Below are 16,581 nucleotides of genomic sequence, written 5' to 3'. Positions count from 1 at the left end.
AAAACGATGTTAACAGTGTTAAATTTTTGCCATGTCCAACAAGTGTTGCAAAAATGTGTGTTACAATATACAGCATAAGTAAATGCATTTATGCTTCTTCAGTGCATCGGCAGTGTGGAGGGAATTGCACAGCAGCAAGTGAACACTGTGGTTAACCTGATGAATAATTTAGTAGAGCATTGCAATCCAGACAAGACATGAAGTAAATGAGGTAATAAAAACCAATCAATAAGCTCCCGACGGATTTTTATTAACAATTCAGAATTAATGGAATGTAAAATTAGCGGTTCAAATAAACAAATGAGGGCCAGTCAAGTGTGTTTCTACATGTCTGACTCCAAGCAGCAGTAACACGGGGTGTGAAGTCACTAAAAATATGTGTTGTAATTGAATGATCTTGAAATCAATAACACATTTTCTTAAATATATACATTTACTGTATACATTTTTAAGTTTTTATCACTGACTTTAGACCTTTTATTGATAGATTGCAAAGTATTTTTGTGTGCCTTCTATGAACTCTCCTTCCTCTGATGCTGAGGCTGATCTTGTGCTGTCAAAGTGCAGCGTGTCAAATCTGAACATCTGCTGTCATCGGCCGTGCCTGTCATCAAGCGTCTGCGTCAAGGCTCGGTCCTATACCTCTTCTTCTGGTATAAACAAAACCTGCAGGTTATTTCCACTGTTCGGATGCTGTGGAAAGAATTTTGCCCTTTCGTTTAGTGTTATTGGTTTATTTTCACTGAATGATTAATGGCCTTATTATTGCTAAACCTTAAATCAAATATTTACGAGACAACACATAGAAACCAATTCTTACAAATACCTTGGGACTGGAAAGAGTGCACTGTTGTCAAGGTTTGCTCTTTGCAAAACTTCTCCATGGTCCAGCTCTAGCTATCCATTTTCTTTCTCTAACACGATTGCTGTTTGTGTGCTGCTGCAACAACATTTCCCCACTAGATAAATAAAGGTGTATCTTATCTGATGACCAGCTTCCTATTGTCAGATTAGGTTGATGATATTCAAGGCACGAATATATACAGCTCTCTTTGCTGTCAGGTTTTCTGCCTGTGCTCTTCACAAGTTGGCAATGCAAACTTCTGCACTGCTAACAGGCCATAGCCAAAGTCAAACTTCACATGTCTGAAGTGTTGTGGAAACTTAATCATCTTCCTGCGAAATGCTCTGTCACACTTTGCCAAATGTCCCCAAAGTGGAGTCCTCTTGGGGCCAGTCCTCATTCAAGTTTGCTGCAGCCAGTGGCAGGAATATGCTACAAAAACTGGTCAGTTTTGACAACTGTAAACTCAGTGGGACATTGGCCTTGCTCCTCAAACATGTTACATAGCACATCGCAGCAATCTGCCTTTCTGTTTGCTGCCCAATATTTAATAGCTTTGTTTATAGTTGTGCACTCTCACTTCTGTGCAGTTGTTTTCAGATTAGATTAGAGCTACAAAACACCGTCACATCCTCGGTTTGCATCTTTGCACAGTTCTTGCAGGCCGGAGGTCAGAGCAAACTTGGAGCAGCACGTGAGGTTGATGTGATCCAGTAAGTCAGGGTTGTTGACCACCAGTGCTGCATGCTCCATCAGAGCTTGGTGGATGGTTCTGCACCGCCGTGGCAGGCCATGCTACAGGGTAGAGCAGCAGCCACGGAGGAGCAGTGCGAGGAACGGCAGCCAAGTAACCCTATTTATAGATGTAGGCAATGTGGGGCATTGTTTGTAGGGTTGCAGTGGACTGAAGCGTCCAATCTTTAAACCGCAGCAACAGTATCTACAGTAAGTGTTTTCCTGTAGCAGATGGAAATGAGGCAGGGTTTTATTATCCTTTTCCTGGTGTACTAACAGTGATAAAGTGTATTGACCTCTGAGCACTGACAAAAGTAGATGATAAAGATACTCAGTGTTCTGACCAAGAGCATCAGCCATTAACATTTATCATAGAAGAAAACTCATGACCATTATTCATTACAGTACTTTATGCGTTTTCACCCAGATAAAAAAAGAGCTAGAAGCCAGACATTTTTACAGACAATGCTAGAAAGTGATATCCAACATATGGCTTCAGTAAACATGTCGTCATCCATGCCTGATGAGGTCTCCACCTGTGCCAATCAGCCACCTTGTTTGCAGCTGTAATTACAGTTTCCTTTTGGGATGATCAGCGCAATTTGGAATGCAGTGGTGAGATGCTGCTGTTGTTTACCAGACGCAGGAGTGATTGTCATAAAGGATCCGTCTCACCTTTCATTACCGCACTGTGACAAACAATAAGGCTCTTGGCCTTGCATGTGTTTTACCTGCTGTACAAAGGAAAATATGAGAATGTAAATCAGTTTAAGTTTTGATTAAAGTTATGATTAGGGACTTTTTTGCTGAGCTAGAATCGCTTTATTAAAATTTTGATTGGTGACTCATTTGGAAGGAGCTGTGCAGTGATATGCACGTCACTGTGGGTGCAAACTGAGCTATTGAAATCAACGCATGTCAAGAGGAGCACCTGTGCAGGAACGTCAACCCACAAGTTTTCTTGAAGAATTAGCTGCCAAGATTTTAATCTAGGCCTGGATTGGCTAAAAATATAGATTGAGTTGGTGTACAGGACTCTTGACATGTGTATCGTTGCATGTTGTCAACAAATTGTTTGACATGCCCTTTGTACTAGTTTTTAAAATAAACCATAAGAGCACTCACCTCCTTGTGAAGTATCTACCTGCTTTTCCCTGCAGACTCGCAGCCCACCTGTTTTAAAAGATCTTTGATTATCTTACATAAGAAAAATAGTGTGAATCCTCACTCTAAATATAAGTTATTTATTTCTGTGTAGGCTGCAACCAGCGTCATATTTTGCCCCTAATTCATCATCGTGATATCTCCATCAGTGTCACAGATGCCTCCTGTTCACCATCTCAGTTTTAGCATTTAATGTGCTCATGCAGACACCGAGCATCGAATATGCATTTAAAAACCCATCAGGAGTCCCCTCTTCCTTTGTGTTTGTATCATTGGGAAATGTTGGCAGTAAACAATGCATTCAGAAAGTGCTTTGCTGTTGGATGAGATTACAAGCAATTTAGACTGGGATCAGCTTCTACTGGCATCCCTTGCTTATGCAGAGTGGAAATGACTGCAGCACTCTCCAGCCATGTTCACAGTTTGTTTTCTGGATGTTATAATTGAATATTTGACATAACACTGAAACATTAGATTACCACATGAATGGTGTGTGTGGACTTAAGTTTACTCCACAGCTTCAGAGGTAAAGTGAACTACTAAGAACATCAATGGAAAGTCAGCCAAAGGGCACAAAGTCTAATGTTAGCTCCGTCCTTTAAAACATCTGTTGTTGAGATCTCATCAGGCAGAAACAGAGAAAACAGAACATCGATAATTAAAATTGCCAGGCTAATTTGTTTTGTTCTGTAAGCGCTTTGCCTGTGGGATATTCGGTTAAAGACGTGGGACTGTTTAATCAAATTTCCATTAATATTCTGTGCTGCTGCACCTTAGCTCCCTCTGGTTACCAACATGCTGTTCAAAAGAGACTTCCTAATTACCAGATTTTTTAGACTTTCATTTCATCCTTTTCTCTACTTGCGAGCAATCTGTGCTACGAAATATAATTTGAATCAGTTGCTGCTCTGTTAGAGAGGATTGCCATGTGACAGTTTAATTACACACTCAATATAGTAATGGACAAGCGGACTTTTCCCCGCGGTGGAATAGACTCTTTTCACTTAGAATTATCACAGTTTTTTATCATGTCATGAAAAAAAAGGAATAGTGGTACGCTGAAGCAATTCTGCCATCTGCGAACAATAAACAGCTTTCAGATTTTGACTTGGAGAAATGAGCCTAATGAGAACAAAGCACTGTGATTCATTCCTCTACATAAAAACATTGCCTTGAGCTCCCCCTCTTTTAACAGATATGCTAATGTTAGGTATCAGGACATATAAGGTGGAAGATAAACTCACCTAAACTGATTTTACAAAGACTTTATGAGATTGTCTCAGTGCAAAGCTGTTCATAGGGTGTGCAGAGTTTGCAGTAAAAAGCTGATTTCGAATTTTCAGTGGCCCACTCATATATGTCGTAACAGGTAACATGCCTACACACTAACAGTGATTCTTGAGGGAATATCTCTGAAACCATGAACACTTGTAGCTCATGCATTTAGCAAGTGTGCCAAACTTAATGCACGTTCTGTGCTCCACACGTGCCAGTCAGTCTCAACATTGCTACACTATTATGCCAATTGCCTCTCCACACTGACACATGTGAAAACACTATCACATAATGAGCTCACTTACAAATCAGAGCTTTGGTGCTGTAAATAGGCCACAGGTAAACATTTGGTTTTGACAGCAGTGGATGCTAATATTGGACAGAGAGATCTGAATGAAGTCTTCTGGCCAGACTCACAGAGAGGGTGAGATTTATGCAGTCCTTTCCCATTATTTGTATTAATGGTGTGTTATGTTTGTTATACACATCCATACTTTACCAAATTTTTATGTGTATGTGTGTTGTTGTTATACCCTGCACACAGAAAAAACAAAAGCCACAAGTGTTTTCATTTGTACTATCAGTGCATAGCCAGTGCTGTGTGGACGTATTCACAGGGTGTTCATGTGGACTCTATTGACACAAAAACACATCTTTTAAGAAGAGTTTTGCGAGAATGTTTTACATTTGCAGGAGATGTGTAATGTTTTGCTGCTCTGGTGTAATGTCTTGTGGTTAGTGTGTAAAGTTTTGCAAAAAAAGCCTAAAGATAGTGTCTAAGCAATCAGAAAGAAACCGGCAACTAAATTGTATGTGCAGATGCAGAAGGATCTTTTAACCCTTAGAAACTTGAGCAAATTGGCTCGATTTCTTTCCATAATATGGAAAGAAGGCAATGAGTAACTAAGGAAGAAATGTCCCCAAAAAATGCAAGGAATTAGTTAAAAGAGAAAATTAAAAAAAAAAAAATAGTAAAAAAAAAAAGAAGATAACAATAAGATTCAATTTAATTATATTAGAAAATGAAAGAAAGTGAAAAACAAATAAGTAATGACCTGGAAAAAGTGCTTAAAATTCATTAAAAACATTTTCCCTATTTTTTATTTATTTTTTTAATTCTGAATCTATTATTTTTTTGCAATTTGTGGGACATTTCTTACCAAGTTGTTCACTGCCTTTTCCCCCATGTTTGTGAAAGACACTGCACCACTTTGCTCAGGGTTCAAAAGATTAAATACTTGCGAAAGGTGTCTGAAAGCAGCACAAGAAAAGTGATGTCGCTTCAGGTTTCAAAGGGTAAAGAAAGGAACAATGTGTTGTCTGTATCTGTATATTTATTTTATAGAACACATCTAGGATGCTACGCTCTTTGAGCATCAGTGTGATTTCTATGTCAACCTTTGAGGAAGGAACTAGGCAGTTATTCAATATAGCTCATTAATAGTCATTTTTAAATAGCAAAAATGAGAAACATTTGCTGTTTCCAGATTCTCAGATGTGAAGAGTTGATGCTTTTCTTTGTCATACATGAAAGTAAACTGGATATTCTATAGTATGGCATTTTATAGACAAACAATGAAGCAATTAAAGGACAAATCAACAGATTAATCCATGATAAAAATGATTGTTAGTTTCAGCCTTGGTGACAATATCCCTACTGAATGAGAGAGCATGTTTGAAACATCAGCAAACTGAGCTAATGGGCCTTCAAGGCTCATAAACGTATTGCTCTTTATTGGAAAATAATACATAAGTTCTGAATGTTAGATGCAGCATGAGCTGTGAGTGCAGTCTGTATCAGCTTGCTGCGTTACATGTTTGGGATTTTGCCCCATGGTTTGTTGCAGCTTAGAGAGGATGGAGGGGGAGCGACTGTGATCAGCTGCAGAATCTCCCAAGTCATCCAGGGCCTCAGTGAACGCCTTATAAGAGCTTTAGCTGGGTTATTCAAGGATTTTCTCATTGTTGCGCATGCCTTTGTCACAACCCGTTTGGATTATTGTGATGCACTTTCCACTTGCGTAACACGTCATCCCTAAATCATCTTCAATTTGTTTGAAATTGTGCCGCCAGACTCTAAGGAAAGTCTCCCTACGAAGACTCACAAGTCTGACAATTTGACCTTTGGTGTCCATATTGATTGACCAAGGTTAGGTTTTTATTCTTTTATTTCAAAAATTTTTTCCTTTTACTGCTAGAGATCAGTCCGAAGAACCTTTTATTAGTATTAGACTATGGCAGTGTAATTTATACGTGTGCATTTTCATCTCTTTTGAAAAAGCTAGACAGTCACACTTGCAATTTGCAGCTGGATCAAGCTTTCATATCCATAATTTTAACTTAAATGGTTCAGTTGACTTCACTGTGTTTATGTGGACGACCCTATATGTTGATATTTATTGCAAAAGCTTTGCTGAGTAAATTACCACAGCACATATCCAGTTTACTGGCATATTACTTCAGTAGCTATAACACTAGATCATCAGATAAAAAACTCCTCATGGTCCCAGCCCCCGGAGCAGAGCTGGGTGAATCTGCCTTTTCCTTTCACGCCTCACAAGCTTGGAGGAGTTGCATACTAAACTTTGAATCTTTTCCCACTCTTGCCGCCTTTATAAACACTTTAAAATCAGCTTTTACAGAGCAGTGTTATTGTTTTTAATAATTGCTATTATTTGCCACGATTCTTTTTAGCCCCTGACTCCTCTAAGTTTTGTGTCTGCTGTTTTTTGGTATGTTTATTACAAATGTATAGAAAACAAGAAAATGAATAGTATAAGAGTATATATAGTATAATATATATGCCCTGTTAAAGCCCCTTAACACTGCCTCCCAGCACATTTCAAATTGAAATCCCGTTAATTATCTATAAGTACTTCCATGGCAGAGCTCCAACCTGTGTTCTCCTTAATGCACAGTGTATACATTCATACAGATTCACAGTTTGAATTTAGGCTTTAACCCCTGAGAATGCAGCAAAGTGAAATGTGAGTTGAATACATTTACAGTAAATTTGCCAGGTGGCATATGCGCACTTAAGTTTCCTCATCAAGCCCACAAACACTGTGATCAACACTGTATAGAATGTTATGCTGCCTGTGCAAATACTTCCAGGACTGGGCCAAATTGTCTCTCATTCACTAAATCACCTATTTGCTGCAGGATTAAAGCGCGCTAATGTGAACTGAGTAAATGATGAACACTAAATTTAAATGCTCTGACTGTGTTAATTGGACGGATGAATCTGATAAGTGTGTTTCCCCGAAAGTGGCTTTGTGTTTTTAGTCATGCTGGCTGCTTGTCTCTGTGGGTGAAACTCTAGTCTCCGTCCATCCTTTAGTTGTTCTCTGACTTTCCCTCTGGTGCCATAATGTCAGCACTTTGGTTTATTCCAATATGTCATTTCCATGACTGAGGAAAGCTTAATAAACGTTTGTGAACGTGAGCCACTCTCTCTCAAAGCCAGAAACTAGAGACATAAGTCTCAAACTTGTGATGTTATCGAGTATAAATCCTGGAGCTGCTCTACTAACAATAAATGTAACCTGATAAAAAAGGAAACAAACATTTTGTGGACCCACAGAATGTTTGTTTCCTTTATTATACCCCAATCAGCCTGTTGTAGTGTTCTCAGTCCTGAAACAGAGAATGTACCCATACACTCAGAGCAGTCCCCTGGGTGCTCTCTGTGTCATCTATAATGTCTTTCCTAATTCATTGTGTCTGGAGCAGCTCCAGGCTATATATCCCTGTAACATCACAAATTTGACTTTTAGCACTCTCGGTTTTGGATTTGGGAGAGTTGTTCAAGTTTACTAGTATTTTATGGACTCTGCTAACACGCTAAACTAAGACGGTGAGTATGGTGAACATCTGATCTGCTTGTTAGCATTGTCATGAGCCACACCTCCCTCTACCTCTGCTCTCCACCCCCAACTCGCCTCGTCTAAACTTAGTTTAGCAGCTAGCGATGTCTTTCACTCACTCTCAGTCTCTGCTGTGTTTAGCTATTCCCCTGCCTACTTCAATGATGATGGTACCTGTAATAAATGTAATATATTTGCTGAAATGGAGGCGAAGCTCAGTGACTAGAAGAGCTGGTAGAAGCGCTCCATAGCTGTAAGTTACTCCAGTAGCTGGTGGCAGCCAACTCGGCTAGTGCTAACACCGGGAGCTAACGCTAACGTTCCTACTCTTCTCCGTGAGTGAGAGCGATGTTTTAGCCTGGCTACATTTTACAATGCTAATTGCAAATGTTAGCTGGGCTGCCGGGCTACTCACCTAACACAACCGTAACGCCTGACCCATTGCTGGGACCGAGCCGCTAATAACTCAAGCTCCGGACATTAACCCATGCTACGATTGTAACATTAAATTTAATTGAATCGACATAGCGACATGTGCCTAACGTTACTGTAACACTAATTAAAACAGACATTTGACTTTATGTTGTACCTGTCCAGGAGAAGAAGAGCTAGCTCCGAGTCAGATTGTAGCCCCTTTAGCTCTCGCAGTGCTCTCCACCTTGGAAATGCAAGGCCAATGTTAATCCGAGTTCTGTCCATTTCTTTATCCGACAACTTCTTCGCCAACAACCGTTGTTTCTTTAGAGGTAATGTCAGATCCTGGTCGTCTTCAGGTGGACGTTTCATTCCGCTCTCCGCCATTTCGCTTTGTAAATACGCGCTGCCATTGCTCACTGGCTGTAGCCTTTTATAGGGAGGGAGGGCCAAGGGCTCTGAGAGGAGGGATTCACATGAACGTACATGAACGTACATGAACGCGCAGCCGGACCGGCTTGTAAACAGAGAGAGGGTGTGTGACGTCATGCAATACTCCAGATGAAATTACACCTCTAGTTCTTCACATAGCAATTTTTTAATTCCTTCAATCTAGAAATGAAGAATTTCCGCTTATTGCCCCTTTAAGTGCACGTTAGCACACTGACGTTTAGCTTCATAGCTGCACAGAGCCACCAGCATGGCTGTGGACTCTTGTCAGTATTTTCTTTGCAGGAGTTTGGCACATAGAGCAAGTCTTAGATATGCAGTGATATATGAACAAATTTATATAAGTCACCAATGCGTCTCCCTCTTCTTAAAATATTATTATAACACATGCAGCGTCCTGCAGATTTGTGTTAAAAGATCTTGTAACCCCTTGAGCTGAGATCTAGCAAAAAAAGTAAAAAATAAATAACTTGAGACTGTTTAATAATTTGTATGTTAATTATTTTCACAGTTTCCATCCTCCAGGAGGTCCTGTAGTTCTCACCTGTAGGTCAGACACAGAGACATCATCTGCTGTGAACACGCTGTAATGGATTGATTACTCAGAGCTGTCAGCTGAAACCGGTGTCATGGTAGGACACATCTGCACCCTGCTGCTGTCCACTCAGCTGCATCAAAGAAATACTGTTTGTTGGCTTCCTTCTGCCCACAACAGCCTCTGTACTCAACACTGTAACACTGGTACTGATGAACTCACTGGCTCTGTACACAAATTATCATTATGTCTTTGTCTGCTGAAACTTAAAACCTCTATATAACAGCATCAGAACTGCCTCTAATGATGAGGGGTAAAACAAAAATAAATAGGATTTGAATGGTGAAGATCAGACAGCCAATCTCCAAGTGAAGAGCCATAAAGCGCCAGTGTGTAAGATGAGGAATGTTGAGAGCCTCGGAGCACTCACTGCAGCTGAAACTATGTTGAGCCATAAATACAGGCAATTTGCAGGAAGCCTTCGGAGAATGAAACATGAAAGGTTTTATTGTGAAGTTTTATAGCACTCAGCGTGCTCTTTTTATCTCCTGACCTTTCTGGGGCGCTTCAGACCACTTATTGCAGCCCTGACCTTGGGGACCATAACACAAACTACAATATCATCATTTCATCTCAGGAATTTTACGGGAATTACTTTTATTGTTTAGTTACAGGTAAAAACGTCTCTTGGGAGCCACTTTACCAGACGGGCAGGCATGTTACATACCGTCCGTGGTTTGGCTCATGTATTATTAATCCCACATTATTCCCTCGGGTCGTCTCTCCGTGTTGGCTGAATGAAAGTTGTGATATTAAAGTGAAGTCTGCTGCAGTCTGATCTATTAAGCATCCAGGAGCGCAACACGTTATCGAGGTTTATTAGATTGTGTTTGCTACCTCTTGATCCCTGACCGAGAATAAATAATGGATCTAGTTACACAGTTCACAGTTTGGTTTTGAAGACATTGTTTACAACTGCATTTCTCATCTTTAATTATCCCATGCCAACCCTCATTTACGTTATCTGCCCCGAGGAAAATGAGGCCGCGTGTGCATCAAAGTACTTCTGCTATGCATTTTTCAATTCTCCCAGCAGGCTTTGGCCCTAATGTCATCTTACAGTCAATGTGAAATGCAGAGCCGCCGCACGTGGCTGCAAAGTTCCACATCCAATTTCACAGGTTCCAGCTCTGAGTAATGGCACTAAAACAGAGACTCTGACTGAATAAACAAGGGGAGTTCCAGTCCCTAAAGCATAATTATATGAATTAATACACTGTTGAACAAAAGGAGCAAAAAAAATACAAGCTCTGCTTTTTACCTGATAAATGCTGCTGAAATTATGACCAGCTCTTTAGAAAATGTAGTGATGTGTGCACAGAACAAATCTGAGAGCCTGATAGATTGTCATTCCTATGTTAGCATCTGTTTGACAAATGTTCACAGTGAATTTTGAAAAGAATGTTAACAACTGAGTAAAAATCAGTTGCCATTTTGATGACTTGATTACTGTGTTTTTTTTGTAACTGTGTGCTCTGTGTTAAGAGTGCTACATGTAACACTGGATATGTCTGTATTTAGGCCACTCTGCTCCCTCGGGCTTACAGCTTGTGTGCATAATACTGTGGGTTATTACAAGCAATTGCTATATATATATATAAAACACGGTTAGGTTGACAGACGTTGATAGATTGGTATTGATGATTGATTGAACATGTTTGTTCTGTGGTCGTGTCACACTCTATTTTTAAACCAACCTACAATCACTTAAAGCAGTGCAGGGATTTGCAGTCTATCATCACGTTGCTCATGTTAGCCTTTTGGACTGTTGCCAGAACAGCACCGTGCTATTAATTGCACCCACCATATGGTCGACACCTCATAAATGCCATTTTTACTTAAACTCCATAGGAAGTTCTGGAAAGACCTGCTGACATTTACACTCAATTGAATCTTGCTAAAGAGGTTGTGTATCAGACAGAGAAGGAGAGACTCCCTGAGCAGATTTCATTTGCTACGGTGGAGAGTGGGAAGCATGCCCAAGGTGTGCAGAGGAGACCTGAACGCTCTCCTAAAGACTTCTAACACTTATTGAAATCCCGTCAGATATTTGCCCGGGAACCTCACACTAAGGGAAACTGTGTGATCCTGAAAGTCACTGCCTTCTATTGATCCCACAGAATCAGAGGCCACAGAGTCGCACTGGTATAAATTGTACCGTCAAACCAACTCATTAAGAGGCAGAGGGGACGGGATCATAAAGATGGCAAATATATCATCTTCATTCTGAACATGTTTCGTGATGAATTTATTGCTGCAAAGTTTCTCTCATCACCTCGCTTTTTTCTGCTGAGAAATGTGCTTGTGTCAGACTGTCACATATGTTAGGGATTGTACGAAAATGTTAATATTTTGTAATAGCCTCCCTTCGTAATACCGTCTACATGAAGACCTGACGTCTAGGCTAAATCATGGCTGAATTTGGGCTGTCAGTGAAAATTTGGTAGACGTCTAACCATAGCCAAAGTGTAGACGTCATCAATTATACGGCTATGTAGAGACCATGTCCAAAAAATGGAGATAAACATATTTTAATTACTGTTGACTCTCCATACGTGATTGAATATCATACCGCACGCCATCTGCAATGGCGAAAATTACATTTAATCAATTTCAAAATTAAATCGGTTAGATTTGGGTTACATGTAGCTAGACTAAATCGGAGCTAAATATAGCCAATACGTTTAAATCACGACTATTGCTTGCTGGGTAGTTACATAAATAGGTAGCCTACATCAAAAGGGCAATTTTAAAGCTGCAGTAGGTAGAAAGCCTGAAAACGGTTGATTTTTGAGTCTCATCTGAGTTAGGTTTCGTTCGTCTCCGCCCTGAGCCCCTCCTACCAGACGAGCACACCAGTATTTTATCCTACTTGGTTCTATTTCTCCCTCTTTGGCAGACGTTGCGCTAGACATTTTCGTCATAATCCGGTCATTTTGACCGACAGGGTCATAAAAATCCGGTCATAATCTATTTTTACCGGTCATTTTAATTTTCGTTTTTAAATGATAATAAAGATATTCAAAGACATTTAGTTTTCATTCGTTCGTTTTTAATAAATCCAACAAGCAAGTTATAAAGTGTGCATTAATAAGGACATGAACGAAAAGATGAACAGACATCCACACACCCGTGCCATTAGGCTTCGCCCTGGACACACCGGACGGCACTAACGCGTCACTAACGCGTCCGGTGTGTCCAGGGCGTTATGCAGTTATGCCTGTAGGCTCGGTGATACTAAATTAAAATTGTAATGAAGTGATTATGGTATTGAAAAATGTGTTCGGTTATGCACTGTTGTGTTATTTTAAATTATAAACACGGTATTTTCTCCTCACGTTCCACAGTGCGTGCTGTTGTTATTTTATTTTTTTATTTTATTTTCTTATTGGCCGGATTCTCTCGTCTTTTCTGTGTCCGACTTCCTGTTTAGTACGATCCGCTCGATCCAGCTTGACAGAAGCGGTCGCAGCTCCCGTGAAAAAGAGACCAGACTCCGAACTGAAGCGCTGCCTCTACTCCTTGGGCGCTCCGCTCTGCTCAGCGGCCTGTGTGGACAGTCAGATAGATTAACATGGGCGCTGACTGAAAACTGCCTCCGCTGCTGGGCGCTGTGCTTCGGTTCAGCGTCCGGTGTGTCCAGGGCGTTATGTCAACAACGCTACATGAAGCAGTTGAATGACTTTTTCTCTGCAGTGTGAAAACGGCAGCCACTTAAACCACTGACTGTGCACTCTGCCGCCAAGTGGGCAGGGGTGGTAATTGCAACCGGTCAAAATGACCGATAGCCTTCAGATTTTCCGGTCATTGTTGTAAAAAAACGACCGAGAATATCTGGTTAACGCGACCCCTGCTCTCTGGGAGCCTCGGCTCTCCCTCTCCGCGCAGCAGCCCTCCCCATCCCTCCCTCGCGGCCCCGCACATACTCCCGAGCTTCGGCTCTCCCTCACCGTGCAGCAGCCCTCCCCATCCCTCCCTCGCGGCCCCGCACATACCCCCGAGCTTCGGCTCTCCCTCACCGTGCAGCAGCCCTCCCCATCCCTCCCTCGCGGCCCCGCACATACCCCCAAGCCTCGGCTCTCCCTCTCCGTGGAGAGCCCTTGGCTCCGCTCCCACGGCCGACCCTCGCGCCCTCCGGCCGGGCCCGGCCCCACCTCACCCTTCCCCTCCCTCCGGGGCTCCGGGGAACCGAGTTCTGTCTTCCTTTTTTTGGGTTTAGCCGTGTAGGCAGCTGTAGCCAATGCTGGAATAGCTATTTTACCTGGTGCACTGTTCGCCATTGCCGCTTGCTCTCCCCTTCTGCCGGCAGCACGGGAACACGCATATGCAGTAGAACAGCCAATAGGAACGCAGTGGTCTGAGCTGACCTTTGATTGGTTGGTGCACATCGGCACAATACTGATTCTTTAGAGGCTGAACACAGAGCCATGGTGAGGTGCAGAAACCTATTGTTTGTCTCAGACCACTTGATTTACATTATGCTTAGAGGATATTATAAAATTTTTACTCAATTATACCAAAACAATGTTGCCTACTGGAGCTTTACTTTGCTGCATGATTCTTAAAGGTGCTCTTGATATGTAGAGGACAACAGTTCTTGTTCAGTGTCTTTGTATCAGGGTTTTATTAATCTGTCAGTGACTGTGACTGCTTATCCTTTTTGAGGGTTGTGGAGGAGGATGGAGCCTATCCCAGCTGACAGTGGGTAAGGGTTGGGGTGCCCCTTGGACAGGTTGCCAGATTATTAAAGCTGACGCATAGAGACAGACATTCACGCTCACATTCACACCTATGGGCGACTCAGTCACCAGTCAGCTTAACCTGCATGTATTTGGACTGTTAAAGGAAGCTGAAGAAAACCCCTGCTGACACAAGGAGAACATGCAAACTCCAAACAGAGGGCCACAGCCAGAACCCAGAACCCTGAACCTCAAACCCTCTAAAAGTTAATGGACCTGGGAAATTTATTCCAAGATCCAATTGGACTTGATCATTTTTTAATAATCATACTGTATCCCTGAGCCGTTGTTTGCCCAAGATATTACAGACCCTACCTGGTGCATGTACAAGAACCAGACAAACCCGGTAACTATTCCTACCCATTTTACTGCATATATAATAATTAATGATGTTTTTATTTTATTCTGTTGTAACTTATTTTGTTGTTTTTCCTGTGATGTGAGCTGCTGTAACTCCTTAATTTTCCAGACTCACCATCCATCTTCCCACTGCTCCCCCTCCAACTCCCTTGCACTGCTACTCAGCGTTTTTCCATTTTATTTTCACTTCAGTAATCTGATCCTAAGTCAGCCTAAACATCATGCGAGTTACACACATGGCACTTATGCGATGCTATTATAATCAGTGCTTTATTTGACATAATGAAAAACCGACCCAGGCACCGTCCCGGACCCATAATAAAATATGGACCTGAACCTGTACAGGTCCTGAGTAGGGTGTAGGGTCCTAGGGTCTGGGTAAACCCTTGAAGACATGAGGACACAGTCTCTTAACTGGTTCAATAGCATGAAGAATTTAATTTTAATTCATTCCAGGCTACACTTCCTGCTTTCCTTTTGTACTTACTAGGTGTTTATACAACAGCACCTCTTGTGCTTTGCAAGAATTTAATTTAAACAATCAGAATCTATGTTGAAGTGAACTGAAACTAATTGGATCATTCTTCAAGTGGCAGGAAACTCATATCTGCAAACGACATACTAACAGTGGTGTATGTCTGCGAAAAGGTCATAGCATCCAGACATTGTTTTCGTTCATGAGATTGAACTTAATTATAGAGCAGTTGTTTTACTCGCTGTGTCCTGTGAAAGATTAGAGCTGTATGCCAAGCATTAAATCACATCCAGATCAATAAGCACAGGCTCTGTAGCTGTTCTGCTGTGCTGGTTTTGCAGCAGTCTAAATAGGAAGCTGTAATGATTTCTACCACTCCAGCACACATATATTGTGTATATATATAATACACACATACACCCCTGTCCCAACAAATCACACTTTGTAGAGCATAATTGATATTGTATTGCTCAGTTAATCTAATGGAATGTAAGAGTCGCCCACAGTGAGTAAGCAATACTGCACTGAGTAAAGGGCTTTAACTTTAATGTCTTGAAACAGATAAATGATTAAAGAGAATGAACTTCAGGCAGAAGAGTGGTCGTCCTTAAGAAACAGACTTCAATAACTATTTAAATCACATTCCTTTACAGTACTGCAGCGTGGAGTACAGAGAGTGCTTTAACTGATATACCACAGTATCATTAAAAAGCACTATGAACTGTCAAATACTGACAATCAGCTGTAAACTTACTGTGATGGTGTGGTAAATGTAAATGCAGCATTTAGCGCAGGCTGCACACATTACAGACTATTGATTCAGACACAAGTAAGTAGAGTTGCAGTGTGTTAAATTAGAAGCAGTAAAAAAAAAAAAAAAAAAAAAATAGCATTAAGTTTGTGGAGTTTACACCAAATCAGGCACAACTGCGTTAGTATAACTGTATTCACCTCTTCATCGCTGGAGTTTAAGATTTGCTGACGTCACTAAGTTTTCAGGCTGCAGATTACCTGGCAATCAACTCATTATGCTGTGCTGCTGGTGCAGCGATGTTGTCCGTGATTCCCATTCCTCTCATGCGGGTCTGATTGCCAGGCGGAGCATAGCTTCCCTGTCATGTTGATGGCGTAATAATTGGATGGACCATGTTCAACCAAACAGTTTAAGTCTCTACACGCTCAAACAGATGTCTGTGCTGATCCCTCCCTTGTAGACTCTCCACTGTGTCTCCAGATTTATTCAGTTTTAGAGACAAACAACTAATTCTGTGATAAATAAAAATAAAAGTGATGATCACCTCAGGCATCTCATAATGTTTTGTATTTTGTGAGTCAGGGTCCTTCTTGCTAATGCAATACTTTGTTTAGACTGACAACCATTGATGAATTACTGAAAAGGGCGTAAAGTGTCAGGAGGCCTCCCCGGCCTTCGCCTGGACAATGTCACTTGAGCTCCTTTTACACTGCCAGATTTTCGGCAAATGTTGGGCCGTTTTGCCGGCAAGCTACGAGCGTTTAGACACACAGAGCCGGATTGGCGAGTTGATCCGAGGTGCCCAATTTTCCGCCTCGTAGGGTAGACATATTGACGGAACCTTGTTGGTTTAAAAAGAAGGAGGCGGCCTTCCGCAACGGGAGGAGCTGTTGATGACTTGTGGGAGGAG

This window comes from Epinephelus moara, chromosome 3 (genome assembly GCF_006386435.1).
Source record: "Epinephelus moara isolate mb chromosome 3, YSFRI_EMoa_1.0, whole genome shotgun sequence".
Classification (NCBI taxonomy): Eukaryota; Metazoa; Chordata; class Actinopteri; order Perciformes; family Serranidae; genus Epinephelus; species Epinephelus moara.
This window is presented reverse-complemented; position numbering follows the sequence as displayed.